The 15,503-nt window shown below is 35.2% G+C and overlaps 1 non-coding gene across 1 annotated transcript; it reads right to left on the bottom strand.

Moving 5' to 3' along the window:
* Positions 1-15,116: 15,116 nt before the first annotated feature.
* LOC113868238 lies at positions 15,117-15,221 on the bottom strand. The gene has a single exon (XR_003505261.1). It is a non-coding gene; the product is annotated as a small nucleolar RNA R71 (small nucleolar RNA).
* Between the last annotated feature and the right edge of the window lie 282 nt (positions 15,222-15,503).

Below are 15,503 nucleotides of genomic sequence, written 5' to 3'. Positions count from 1 at the left end.
ATCAGAATTTGCCAAATATTGGAAAAATTAAATAAAGCCCAAATAAAATTCAAACGTCATAAAATTATCCAATTTAAACCAATTAGGCACAAAAGAGGATTAATGAGCTAGGAATGAGAGGAAATAAGGTCACAAAAATCCAATTGATCAATAAGCAAACTTAATTCTGCAGTCCTATGGTTCTCATTCTTAATGCAACTTGAAATTGAACTTCATCTAAGGGATTAGGGTGGTTTAGTTTACTGTTAGGGTCAATGAGTTAAGGGATTAACCTTTGGCTATTAATATGTGAAACTGATTGTCAATTAACCAAGTACTTGAATGTTCAAAGGCATAATTGAATTGATATTGATATTCTTGTGAAATAAATTCCTAACTATCATTCATTCATTTCTAATCTCAACATCAAAATCTTACTCTGTTTTTACTACAACTTTCTTACCTTTTAATTGTTCTTGTTTCTTACTTTCTACATGTTACAACTCTTCCAAATTCGTATGACTCAACTAGTTATTGTTCTGTGAAGTAATACTTGAATTCCTAATTTTTTGTGGAGACGATACTCTGATCTTAAAATTACTCATTACTTGCTGCAATTCCTAGTGCACTTGCTAGTGTTTAGAAATTGTAACAAGTTTTTGATGCCGTTGCCGAAGAATTTTGAGTTTCAATATCATTAGTAACAGAAAAATTGCTAGATTGAGTTCTTGATTTATGAATTTTTCTCTTCAATTTAGTGTTACATAGAAATTACTCTGTTTTGCCTTTAATTAGATAAGTATAGAATAATAGCAGAGAATTTTTGCATAAATTTACAAATGTTTAGACTTGAATTTTATATGCTTTTGCTGATATTTTTCTGCATAATCTTTGTTGTGCATTTCTGAATATTGATTTGTAGTCTAATTTTGTTTCATTTTGATTTTGATTTATATATGCAAGGAAAAACTAGAAAAATAAGTTGCTCTATTGTTTGATGGCAACCAGCATGTATCAGAATTTTCACCACAGCTAAGTTGCAAGAGCAGAAGCTTGTGAAGCAGATGCTTTTGAAGCTTTAATTACTAATTTTTGAGTTGAAGTTGTCCAAACTAACCCCTTAGTTTGTGATTCTTTCGATGAAAACTATGTGAATGAAACCTATGATGTGGATTCACTAGACTTTCAAGAAGAAATCAATTATGGAGAAAATTTTCAAAGACCTGAATCTACCTTTCATCATATATATCAACATCAAGCTAACATGAGTCAGCCATATTATGATTGGAATCAAGAAATGCTTGCTGCAACAACACCATTTTCTAGTCCTCAATCTTCACAACCTTATTTTCAAATATCATATTCTCAACCTCAAGGACGACTGCAACCTTCACAGACTTTTCCAAAAAGAATGAATGAACTTGAAGAAACTTTGCTCTAATTCATGGAATTTACTCAGTCAAGTTTTAAGAATCAAGATGAATCCATGAAGAAGATGGAGAAGCACATAGGACAAATTTCAGAGCAATTGTTAAACAGGAATGATGAAAAATTACCTAACAATACCATTGTAAATCCAATAGAGCAAAGCCAAGTTGTCTGTACAAAGAGTGAAGTGGAAATTTCAAGTCCTAAAACTATTGAGAAAAAGGAGGCATTAGATGAATCTGAAGGAAATAAGATTCAAGATAAGAAACAAAAGGATTGCAAGGAAGAGGAGTTAACGATTTTAAAGAAAGAAGAACCAAAGGACAACAGCAAGACATAACCAGAAAAAACTAAAAAGTAGTTGTTTGAAGATGTACCTAAGCCAATAGATGAAGCTAAACACAAAAAGCATCAATTTCTTCAAGTAGTGCAGAATTTCAAGCAGGAAAAATAGAAGGATGATTCTGTTACAAGAGAAATCCTTGCTGTAGTAACATATCAAGACAATGAAAAGGAGGGAAAGAAACTTAATGAGTATATCAAGCTGCTAGAAGTTCCTCCATTGTTATTTCAACCAAGTTCTGAATTAAATGAAGAGCTGCAAGTTGGTAACAAAAAGGGGAAACGTGTAAGGATAGAGCAAGAACCGTTATCTGCAAAATCATCTCTTAGAATTAAAGATCAATAGGTTTCAAGCTAGTGACATTAAAGAAGCTCTTTGTGAGAGGCAACTCACATTTCTAACTCATTTTAAGCTTTTTGTATTGTTTTAGAATTTTGCATATTCATGTTTTACAATTTCTACAATTTCTGCAATTAGAATTCTGCTGCATCTGGTTTTCTAAAGTGAATATGATAATTGATTAGAGGTTTGATGTTGTGAATGTGTATTTGAAGGTTTAGAGTGTAACAAGTGAGTTATTTGAGTTTTGAAAAGCAATTGACTAATGAAATGAGTCATTATGTTGCAGGGAAGGAGCTACGCAGAGAGTGAAATTTGATGTTCCCCTCTAGAACAATCACTTTTACTGATAAAAGTGATTACGCAGAGGCATCAAGTTAAACACGCTCCTCTGGAACACTCACTCTTACTAATAAGAGTGATCACGCAGAGGCAAATGGGAAAACATACTCTCTGGAATGCTCACTTTCCCTAGTAAAAGTGGCTACGCACAGGTAAGTATGAGTTTTCTTATGTACGATACTCCTTTTTGTGAAAAAAGTTGCAACATTGCTTGCGCGTTATCACTTTGCCCAGCAATAGTGATAACGTGCCCCTCAACCAGAAAACTTAACTATCTAGAACACTCACTCTAATTAAATAAAGTAACCACGCAGGATACTTAGTATTTTGTAACATTCACTGTGCTTGTTTAAAGTAGTCACGTGCCCACGCGTGACTATAAATATAGATGAGAGTGAACATGCACACACACCTTTACCCTAAAAATTCCCCTTCTCTCTGAGCATTCTTTGCGATTCCAATCTTCCTGCTTGTCGACCTAGCAGTAGCAAGCTTTTCCCCCACATTTATGCATCTTCCTACCAAGTATGCTTACCCTCATTTCTCTAAATCTATAATTAGAGTTTTTTGTGTTTAATGTTTGGAAAAAATGTCATTTTGGAGTAATGTAGCATTGTCTGAGTTTGTTTTCGATTGAAAAATATTGAAATTGATTGTCTGAATTCATATTCTGATTTGTGTGTTGTGTTTGATGTGTTAAAAAATCAATTTGGGGTAATGGGGATATATTCTGATTATAATTGATGTGGTATTACGCTGAATAGGTTTTCCTGTTATTCATGATAGTTTTAGGGAGATTCAACTCTGCATTATGCCATTCATCTAAACAAATTTGCTGCAGAAATTGAATTGACCTAAAAAGACTTCAGTGGAAAAGTTCAAAATAAAAATTGTTGAATGAGAATGTTTGAAATTAGTTGATGAAATTTCTTTAGCCCTCTGCCTTGCTCTACAATTCTCTAATAGAAAAAGCCTACTGAAATTGCTAGTTAGGGATATAATCAAATTTGGGGTAATGGGATAGTGTTTTGAATTTATGTGGTTCAGCAATAGAGAGGATAATTTGCTGAATAGATTTCCCTTGTCATCTCTAATTTCTGAGAAATTCACACCTACATTGCACACTATATGAACCCAGTCTATACAGAATTTGAGTTGACCTAACTGCATTAATTTGTTAAAATAACATCATGCTGGAAAGGATTTGGGATGTAAAACTGTGTTGAGAATTAGTTGAAATTTGAAATTAACTCTCTGCGTGACCATATTTTTCTATGAAAGTGTGCATTATGAACTTACAAACTAGGGATATCAAATTAAAATTCATTTGAATGCGATAGTTAAAGACTATGCATCTGTGCTTGTATATCTGTAATTTGACATACCCTGTTCTGCTAAAATAAATTTTATGCTGAAATTACAAAGTTTTGTTGAAAATTGATTAAGACGTGTGATTATCCCTCTGCGTAAACCTGAAATGCTCTGAGATTGTTCACGTTGAACTTATATATTAGGAGTTAACATATTCTGGTTGTCAATTCTTAATAATGTACAGTTGTGTTTTTGTATAGTATGTTGACTCATCATGATAGCATAATGCATGTTATGTTGTTAGAAGAATGGAGTTTCTGTAAATTGTTTGATTGAAATTTCTTCAGTACAAACTCTATACTTAGACAATTAGTTTTGCAAGAAGTTAACTTGAACATATTATTTTTTTTTGCAGAAACTAAAAATGGCCAGAACTTTAATGAATACACCAGTTGGACCTTCTAGGAAGACTCAAGCTTCCTCACCAATTGAAATATGTGACCCAAGGTTTAGAAGTATTGCCCATGAGAACTTCTTCAAGGAAAATATTCTGAGGAGAAAGATTGTCCCAGACAAAGCTTTTGAAATAGCTGGAGACAACTATCCTGAATACAAGGAAGAGATCCAAAAGAAAGAGTGGGATGACTTATGTTCTTTAGCTGGCATGGGCTGGAGGGAGATTACTCAAGAATTCTATGGCAACACTATAAAGCTTAAGGGAGATCAATTCCCTAAATTTCATACAATGGTAAAGGGAATGAAAGTAGACTTCAACCCTGCCAACATAAATAGGGTGCTGAACATCAACTCTACAAAGCAACCTGCACAGCTGGAGTTCAACTCATTCAGAAAGAGTCCTGATATAGGCTATGTGCAAATCCTAGAGAAAATTGGAAGGCGAGGCACAACTTGGAAGTTGAACTAGGCCAAGAAGCCAAAATGCATAATCACGAAGAATTTACTGCCTTTTGCCAATGTGTGGAGCATGTTTATACTGAATTCTTTCATGCCAGTAAAGCACAGCTCAACATTGGCAATGAAGAGTGCTGAGTTTCTTTTTGCCATAGTCATAGATATGTACATCGATGTGGGGGAAATTATCAGTGAGTGCATCCTGAACATCCTGAAGACAAAGAGGGATTCACTGGCCTTTCGCTCATTAATCACACTACTCTGTGAAGATGCAGAGGTGGAGTTTGGAGACTATCAAGAAAGGATTAGGTTTGTGCCTCCCATCTCTGTCTCTATGGTGAAAGAGATATATAGCACCACATCCTGCACCTCAGCATCTCCCGTTCCTTCTCAATACAGAAAGGAAAAACTAATTATGATGAAGGACACTTTGAAGCTGATGGCTGAGAGACAAAATCAGTTGGCAGAAAGGCAAAATGAACTTCACAGCAGTGTAAAGGCTAGAATTATGCTGTTGGAATACGTTATGCTTAATATTGGTCAGAAAATGGGAATGACCAAAGACGAAATGTACCATACTCTAGATTTGGCAGAAAATGCCCAATGCCTTTGCTCTTCTGTGTTTAAGGATCTGCCAATATACAAGACCCATTTCCCACAACCAGCTTATGAAGAAGTGGTGGAGGAGGAAGAGGAGAAAGAAGATGAGGAATCTGAAGAAGAAGAAACCTCAGAGGATGAGGATGAAGCAGAAGAATAGAATTAAGATTTTTAATTTTTGTTGTTTTTAATTTCAGTTTATGTAAATTTTAACAGTTAGGAATTTTTGTTTCTGTAAATGTACTAGTTGTTTAGAACAATTTTAATACTTTTCAGTTGTAATGAAGTTCAGTTTCTTTTAGTTTTATGATTATGAAATTTTAATTACCTTACTTTTCTGATAATTGATGGAATTTTTGGTGTTTTGTGTAGAAAATGTCACAATCACACAGTACTCACACACAATGGATGCTGACACTGCACAAGCTGCCATGAAAGGGATTAATTCTCTACCTCTTATTCATGTGTTTGCTTCACAATACACTGAAAATTCTCTGAAAAATACAAAAATATTAAAATAGATATTGAACTGCTTTCTGTGAAACAATTGCATTTCAATTGATATTTCTATAAATTCTAATTTAATTTTCCTTTTAGGTTGTTTTTCCCATTCTCAAAATAAGATCACACTTGTATTTTCAAAATGAGGCAGTCTTGCCACTAGGTGCATATAATCCTGAAAAGTGAATTGTAAGTTCATTGATTAACATGTCACTTACAAATCTCTAGTGAGACTTGAGCTGCATGCTTCTTTTTCATATGTGATTAACATATTTTGCTGCACCCTCTAGAACTTTCCTGGTTTCTTGATTGAATATGCAATTTACAATTTTCACATATATGATGGAGGCCATGTTTGATTATGCCTAGTCAGCCTAAATGCCTTCCTTCGCAATTGAATGTCTTAGTTCACCCCTTTGATCTTAATATCCCTTTTCTTGAAATTACCTTATTATAAGCCTTGATGAAAAATCAATTTTACCATTCAAAGGAAAAGAGGCATATTGAGTCTAATCAAGATTGAGTTTAAAACTAAGTTTGGGGTGGCATCCACAGTTTATTTGCTTGAGGACAAGCAATGTTCTAAGTTTAGGGTGGGAAATAGCAAGCTATCTAGGTTTTGAGTTCAAAAAGACAGAAGAAATAACAAAAAGTTGCAGAAAAATGAAAAATATACAGCAAAGTTGTGAAAAGAGCAAAAATGTGAGTTCAAAAGAAAGAATTGCAGCAAAATGTTGTAGAAAACAGTGCTGCAGAAAAGGAATGAAAAGAAAAATAGTGTATGAAAGCAAAAGCAAGAAAGAAGAAAAATTTAGAATGTTACTACACGAGTGAAATTATATGCTGCATTATTGAGGCAGTTAGTGAGAAATGATGCAGACTCATGCTAGTTTTAAAGTCATTCACTCAAAATGTCTCTGATCTTTTGAAAGTGCATGGATTGTTTCCAATTTGTTCAATGCCTACCTTGACCTTAGCCCTGTTATAACCTGAAAAAAGTCCTCTGGATGTGTGATTGACTGTATTAAGCAGAGGAAATTGAGAATATGGGCAACCATATGGTAGAGTGTAGTTAAATTGATGATTTAGAGAGAAAACAGTACCTAAACATTGTTGAGTGATGAGGGAAACACTTCCAAGTGAGCTATGATCATGTTTATTAATTGTGCTCACATGAATTTTGATGAAATATATGAACTTTGATAGCAATTCTTACTCAATGATGATTATGCAGTATGAAGATCATGATGAGTATTGGGATGAACAATTTGATTGAAAATTTTGCAGAAAACACAGAATTAGAATTTCAAATTTCTGAAATAAGTAGTTAGCAAATTGATTTTTAAAGAATGGAGGAATTACCCTTGGTTTAGTTTGATTTGCTTGAGGACAAGCAAAAATTCAAGTTTGGGTAGTGATGAATCCATATTTTTACTAATATTTTAACATAGTTCTAACCCATTTGATAAGGAAAATATATGAGAAAAGCAGAAAAATTTAAAAAAATAGAATGATTGAAAGTTTTACTTCAATTTGTAGTTATTTTAGCATTGGTGAGTTTTTTTTTAGAAATTAAGAATTTAATCTTGTTTTGTAGGAATAATCTGAGCAAGGTTCATGGAAATGGAAGATCAATGGAAAGGAAGAAGAAGAGTAGCAATTCTGGACTCAAGACACAAGAATTCTGGAATGCAAGCTGGGTGTGATCACTATTGTTTGTGAAAGTGATCGTTCCAGAGCTTAAAAGAAGAAGGGAGTCTGGGCTTGGTCACTCTTACCAGCGAAAGTGAGTGTTTCAGAGAGTTCCTTAGAAGAACATGTTGTGCGTTAACACTCTTGCTGGCGAAAGAGAGTGTTCCATAGAGTTTCTCAGAAATCTCAGACTTAGCGAGCTCTGCGTTACCACTCTTACCAACGAAAGTGAGTGTTCAAGAGAAGGCAAAAATTTAGCAAGCTCTGGGTTACCTCTTTTACCAGTGAAAGTGGATGTTCTAGAGAGGAGTGTATCAAGGCAAGTTGTACGTGGTCACTCTTGCTCTTGAAAGTGATCAGGCGTAACCACTCGACCTCTTACATTGCAATTCTTAGCAACGAAAGTGATAGTTCTAGTTTCTAGAAACCACATGAGCCTCTGCATGGCCACTCTTATTAGCAAGAGTGATAACGCACAGAATTGGAATTTCTATAAATACCTGTCTTTTGCTCATTTTCTATTTTTCACTTCATTTCTTCGTTGAGAGAGTCAGAGAGAGGATTGGGGACGAACATCAAGCTCCAAGAAGAGGGATCAGATTGGGTATTGTTGAAGATGGATCTTCTGCGTTCTTCTTCTTCTTCTTCTTCTTCTTCTTCTTTCTCTTTCTCTGTTACAATGTTTTCTTAATTCTTCGTAGTTAGGAGTTAATGGACCTTGAATTGATGTATTGATTCAATTTTTTCTTCTGAACTTTGAGTTCTTGGATTAATTGAGTTGTTAATTCTGCTTTCTATGTGATCTTTGCATGGAAATTCAATTGATTAATAATAAAGGAACTTTTACCAATGGAAATTGGAATTGATTCTTATATCTGAATTAACTACCAGAATTGGGGATTTCTTAGGGATAAGCAAATTTAATTCTGCAGTCCTATGGTTCTCATTCTTAATGCAACTTGAAATTGAACTTCACCTAAGGGATTAGGGTGGTTTAGTTTATTGTTAGGGTCAATGAGTTAAGGGATTAACCTTTGGCTATTAAGATGTGAACTGATTGTCAATTAACCAAGTACTTGAATGTTCGTAGGCATAATTGAATTGATATTGATATTCTTGTGAAATAAATTCCTAACTATCATTCATTCATTTCTAATCTCAACATCAAATTCGTACTCTCTATTTTTACTGCAAGTTTCTTACCTTTTAATTGTTCTTGTTTCTTACTTTCTACATGATACAACTCTTCCAAAATTCGTATGACTCAGCTAGTTATTGTTCTGTGAAGTGATACTTGAATTCCTAATTCCCTGTGGAGACGATACTCTGATCTTAAAATTACTCATTACTTACTGTAATTCCTAGTGCACTTGCTAGTGTTTAGAAATTGTAACAGCAAAAATTATATTCATCACGTAGGTATAGTTTTTATTGATGGATAAAACTCTCTTTACCTTTAGTAGATGATTCACGTAAGAGTTTTGGTGGAAGATGTTATTCAAATGACCAAAATCTTTCTAAGCATCACATAGTAGAATAACTTTGGAGAACAAAATGGTGAAATAAAAGCGATATTGGAAGTATAATCTCTATGAAACTTACTAGAAATCAAGTGAAAAAGATGTCCAAACTCATATTCAAGAGAGGTTTTGAGATCAAAGGTGTTTTATAGCTATGAAAGAGAGTGAGATGAAAATGGTTACTTACCTTATAATCTAAGTTTTAAAAACATCAAAGTTCCCAAATACCCCTCACTTGAGGATTTTCACTTGAGAGAGATTATTCTCACTTGAGGGAAATCTTTTCTCACTTGAGCGATGTCATTCTCACTTGAGCAGAAAAATTAGATAAAAATTTTCTATACATTTGATGATGTTTTTTTTCGTAATCAAGACACTTTCGTTTGAGCAAAAACACTCCAAAGAGCTCTTATTATGGCCCATTCTCGCTTGAGTGAGAGCATACTTGAGAAATCTATATCCACTCTTGCCTGAGTGAGAACTATCTCACCTGAGCAAGAATGCTCCAAAGGCGTCTCTGCTCAGATTAAACAATCTCTCTTGAACGAGACATTTCTCACTTTAGCGAGAAATAATGCAATCTTAAAAATATAAAACTTCTCCATTTTGGAAACAAAATGCAATAAAAGTTTGAGTGTTACACTAGTGGCGAATGGTGGCCATGGACAAGATCAACCAAACATAGGTCATTTTAGCGACTAAAGAGAATGTGTCACCATAATCCAAGCCAAAGAGCTAAGTATATCATTTTGCCTTAAGGCAATCCACTTGACCATCAAAACCCACTTTGACAGTGTATATCCACCTACAACCAACAACAGATTTATGTAAAGGAAAAGGAGAACGAGGTCCCAAGTGCCACTACTGTGAAGCACACACATTTCGTCAAGTTCTTGAAATTATAGGATTACTATATCATGATACTTATTCTTAAGATCTCAATAACCTAGGCATATGATTCAGATCTGAGAAATAAACTCAATTTCCATTTATGAAGATTCTTCTAAATTCAATTGAATGAAGAATTAGTTCACAACTGCATTAAGAATAGAATCATATACTCAATTCAATTAAAATCTCAAGATCCAAATCCACAATTACATCACAACATCAAATCTGGATCCATAGGTTCCTAACCAAAAAGGTTTAAAACAACATTACAATAGAAGAAAGAGAAGTAAGAGAAGAAGAAGACAAGAAGCTGAACATCTTCTAAGACCCAATCTTCACACTGATTCCTCTAGCAATGAAGCTTGAAAGTCACTCCCAATCTCTCTCTGACTTCCCTTGAAAGTTAAAACAATTACAAAGTGAAAAATCACAAAAATGAACTAAAATCCCCTTTTCTAAACCTCTAACTTCCATTTATAATATTTTTTTTGCCTTTTTCCTTTCACACATTAATCTCAGAGAATTATAGCATAAAAGGTCTTCTAGAAGCTTCTATAACTGAATTAGGAACTCAAATCGTCCAAAGTTGACACTTAGAAGTGATATTTAAAATTCTATTACTTTTGCAAAGACATTTTAAGTGGTTGAAGTGTCTACGCGCAAGTGTTATATATGGGAAAAGCCTCACGCGTAGCTACTCTTAGCACTTAGAGTGGCTACACACTTACTGCATAGCTACTCTGAACGCTTGAAGTGGCTACGCGCACTGTGCATAAGTGAATTGGCCTTGGGTATAGCTACGCGAAACGCTTGCAGTTGCTACTCTTTTGGTCTTATTTGATTTTCTTCTTCAAAGTGTTAACTCTATGTACTCAGAGTGGTTACGCCCCACATATAACACTTGATTCTTCATCTTTTAAGCTCAATTTCTCTACTTTCTTCACTTTAATCTTCAACTCAAATTCTCAGCTCAAGCTTCTACACAAGGATTAAGTCATTTTAAGTCAAATTGTTTAGAATTGGACTAAAAATCTAAAATTCAAAACTATTTACACAATTATGAATATTGACGCAATTTTTATGATATTTCCAAGTTTACTTAGCACTTTACTACTTATTTATTAACAAAATGATACTAAAAATTATGATAAAATGTGGATTTATCATAGGCCATGCCCAAGGCCAATTAGACCAAACTACTCTGATACCACTTTAATGTAACGACCCTAAATTACAAAAACTCTAATACCAACTTTTATATCATAGTAGCTCAGAAAACACCAAGATTTGGTAAAAAAAAAATTTATACTAACAAAAATATAGGTATAGATTCCTTTTTTTGAGAGAGAGTTAACATGCATATGATTTCCACATTTCATCATTCCATAGATAATTATAATTCCATATCTCAATCCCAATAGCATAATAGAACAAGATAAGTCACAGTTTCATAGTCTAAAAGTACCTCAATATATTAAATATATCAGTTGATTAGTTTAGCAAAGTAGTCATAGCTTAAAGTGAAATAACATTATCCAAAGACAACAACCATAACATAATAAGACTATGCTTCCTAAGAGCAATTCCCCTAATACATAAACAAATAAAACATCAGTCATAAGGAGAGTAATCCTCAATGGGATCATACTCCTAAGAAGAAATAAAGGAAGCAGAACTAGAAGAAGCAGCAATAATAAAGTCTCCACCGTTCTCCTCCATCCATCCAGCAGTACAAGGAGGTGAACGAGTAGCAGCAGTGGGTAACAGGGTAGATGGGTAAGCAGGATGCATATAGGATGGCATAGTGGTGTACCTAATAGAGGATTCCACCACATGGACATCTCTCTCAGGTGGCATAAGGGGAGAAACAAGGTTCAGAGAAAGAAAAGGCACAGGTGTGGAAATTAGCCTAGAAACAAGAGTACAAGGATCAATTGACATAGGAGATGGCGTAGCAGATAAGGCAGGATAGGGTAACAGAGTGTCACCAGGAGGAACAAAAAAGACAATATCTATGAGTGATCCATGAGCCTCTACTCTCAAATCCATGAATCACTCGAGCCACTCCACAGAAGATACTCTGCTGAGCCGCAGAGTCAAACACCCACATATCCTCCTCAAAAGGAAGGATCCATACCTTCAGCTTGTTCCTGTCCATCTATATAAATAAAAGAAAAAGCAATACAATGCAACACAAATAAAAGGGGTAAGTTCTCCATACACAAACAACAATCAATTTGCCATACCCCAAGGAAGGCGGCGTCACAATCACAAACCAATCCAACAATCAACATTCATTATCATCAAGTATTCATTAGTATAATAGAGGGATAAACAATGTTCATATTCATAACCAAATTCCATGAATGCAGGTTTCAACCTCACCCATATAGTCACTCATGTTTCAATAGCGTGCAAATGATGCATGGGGATCTCATTCCTCTGTGACTGGCGACTTGCCCAACTTTTAGCATAGAGATAGATAGATAGATAGATTCAAGTCGTATGGCGATCGGAGGACTCCATTTCCTACTCTGCACAGTGAGATTAGAGATAAATAGATATAGTAGTACATCAGTTTGATGTGAAGTGCCAACGGCATGTTCAGGAATGGACCTCTACGACCCCAGGATGTGGAGCTCTTGTCAGGTTTGGCTAAGGTCTTGCAAGTGAGTCACGACTCGGCTACAAGGAGCTCAGCTGGCTGTGCCAGTTAGGTCGGATTTCCCCCCTTTTGCCACCCTCCGGAGGTCTACTCGGGACTGAACCTCCAATACCTACAGTTGTGCCTCCGTGATGAATCCACTTTTTATTATATTTTTACTTGCCTTTTTGGTGCTCCTTGATAGAAAAAAATGGACTTAGATAGTGCAAATAATATAGAAATCACATTTTGAGTAAATATCATAGGTTTATTAATTTTTGGTTAATTTGCATTTAATTACATAGATATAGATTGTAATTTTAATTGTCTTTATAATTTTGCAGAGTCCCCAAGTTAATTTTGAGATATCTTGGCCCTTGGATGAAAGTTGCCCCCAAAGTAGTCACTTTTAGGAGCAAAAGTGGCAACTACAGCAAGTCTGGGCATTCAAGGTTCCAAAGTAGCTACTTTCAACCTTCAAAGTAGCAACTCCAGAGAGCTCTAGGGACGCCATTTGAGAAGCATTTTGCACGTGGTCACTATTGTCTTTCAAAGTGGCTACGCGCAGCCAAAGTAGCCACTTTCAGCATGAAAAGTGACAACTCCAGAAAGCTCCAGGATGCCACTTTTGGAAGCAATTTGCACGTGGTCACTATTGCCTTTCATAGGGGCTACGCACATCCAAAGTAGCCGCCACTTTCAGCATGAAAAGTGGCAACTCCAGAGAATTGGCAAACTTACGTAAATATGTGCATGGATACTTTCAAGGCCCAAAGTGGACACTTTCAAAGGCAAAAGTGGACACTTTGCTGACATGTCTTCCACTATAAATAGATTTTAGGAATTAGGGTACGGGGACTCGAACATTTATTTTTCTTTCATTCTCTTTGCCAAATTAGGACATTTTTCTTGACAGAGCTTTGGAGCCTTAGGTGATAGCCATGGGTCCATTATAGGTTTTAATTTTCAATTTCTCTTTGATTCTTATTGAAGTTACATTAATGTTGCTTACGTTTCTGCATTTCTTTCTTTTATTTGTGAAGCCCATCCATATGGAGGGCTAAATTCTCTTATAATTCCTAGTCAACACATATGGTTCTTGAATTCTTGGGTTTAATGGCAATATTACTCTTTCTTTCCTTGGATTTATTAACCCCAATTTCTGAATAAAATGAAATTTACATGAGGGGAACATTGCTTAATGAACCCTAAATTACCCAAACGAAATTCTAATCCAAAATTGCTTAATTTTGATTAATCTTTGAGATTGCTTAATCTTAGGGATAGAGATTGGAGCCCATTAAGATGCTTAATTTTAATTAGGATGCTAAAGTTAATTTACGCTTGATAGATTAACTTAATTCAAGGGAAAAATAGGGGATTATTGAATCATTTGAAAGAATAGGGATAGAACTCATTGATTGACTAGGGATTACTCTCCTTAATTGATTGAATTTCACTAGTTTACATTTTGCTCTTAATTAAAATCTGGTAATTGACAAACCTCCCCCCAATTTACTTGCTTTAAAATCTATGTTTACACTTGTTCGATGTATGTTGCCAACCAAAAGTTCCTTGGAGACGACCTAGGACAACACCCTAGTACTGCATTCATTTCTTTGCATATTTGATGAGGATTAACAACAATCTTTGTGCATAACGAGTAGCAAAATTCGTTTCATCAAATTGGCGTCGTTGCCGGGGAATTTTTGGTGCTGAACTTATATTGAACATGATTAGTGCTCTATTTTTGTGTTTTGCATGTTAGTGTGTTTGTTTCGTTTTTGTATTGTGTTGATAGCCATACGAATTTTGTAGTCTGTTTTTGCATTGTTTGTGCAAGATTTTCTACATCATTTCCTTCATTCGAGTGCTGCAAATTTTCAATTACTCACTTTTAATTTTCTGCACTCATTTTGCTGCATATTACTCTATTTTTCTGTACTTTTGCTACATAATTCTACAGAATTTTGCAAAGAGATTTCAAATTGTTCTTATTATTTCATTTACTCAATTTGCTTTAAATTTAGTTAGTTGATATCTAGTGCATGATCCGATCAAACCCTGGGGATTTGTATCCATTAGACCAGGAGATTGATAGGACTTTTCATAGGAACATTAGGACACATAGGGATCACTCTGATCACTCTGAACCATCATTATCTCCTACTGCATCTTTGCAATCAGTGACACCAATTTCTGTTTACTCTTCTGCATTTTCACTTGACTCTAGTTTTGGAGCAATGGCAGGTGATGAGAAGACTCTTAAGGAGCTAGCTACACCGGATGTCACATACCAAACATTGTGCATCCAAAATCCAGATGTGGACGCCCCTTTTGTTTTGAAAACTGGATTAATTCACCTTCTACCTAAATTCCATGGTTTTGCAGGTGAAGACCCTCACAAACACTTGAAGGAGTTTCACATTGTATGTTCCACCATGAGACCTCAAGGTGTTCCAGAGGAGCATGTCAAATTGAAGGCATTTCCATTCTCTCATATGGATTTAGCTAAAGACTGGTTGTATTATCTTCCACCTGGCTCTATTACAAGTTGGGACACCCTCAAGAGATTGTTCTTGGAAAATTTTTTCCCTGCCTCAAGAGCTGCCTCAATAAGAAAGGAAATATGTGGTATTAGGCAGCTGGAAAGGAAAAGTTTGTATGAATATTGGGAGCGTTTCAAGAGACTTTGTGCTAGCTGCCCCCATCATCAGATAAGTGACCAGCTCCTAATCCAATACTTCTATGAGGGCTTACACCCAATGGATAAGAGAATGATCGACGCAGCTAGTGGGGGAGTCCTAGTTGACAAGACTCCCGCTGCCGCTAGAAACCTCATTGAAAATATGACAGCTAACTCTCAACAGTTTGCTACAAGGCAAAATTCTCTCATGTCGAGGAGTGTCAATGAAATTCAAACTTCAGATTCACATAAGCTGGAGCATAGGCTAGATGAGTTGGCTTCTATGGTAAAATAGTTACATCCATCCAAAAGAAT

The sequence above is a fragment of the Abrus precatorius genome, unplaced genomic scaffold (assembly GCF_003935025.1).
Source record: "Abrus precatorius isolate BTA unplaced genomic scaffold, Abrus_2018 Scaffold5, whole genome shotgun sequence".
NCBI classification, from domain to species: domain Eukaryota; kingdom Viridiplantae; phylum Streptophyta; class Magnoliopsida; order Fabales; family Fabaceae; genus Abrus; species Abrus precatorius.
The sequence above is the reverse complement of the archived record's forward strand: the minus strand, read 5'-3'. Positions and strand labels throughout refer to the sequence as shown.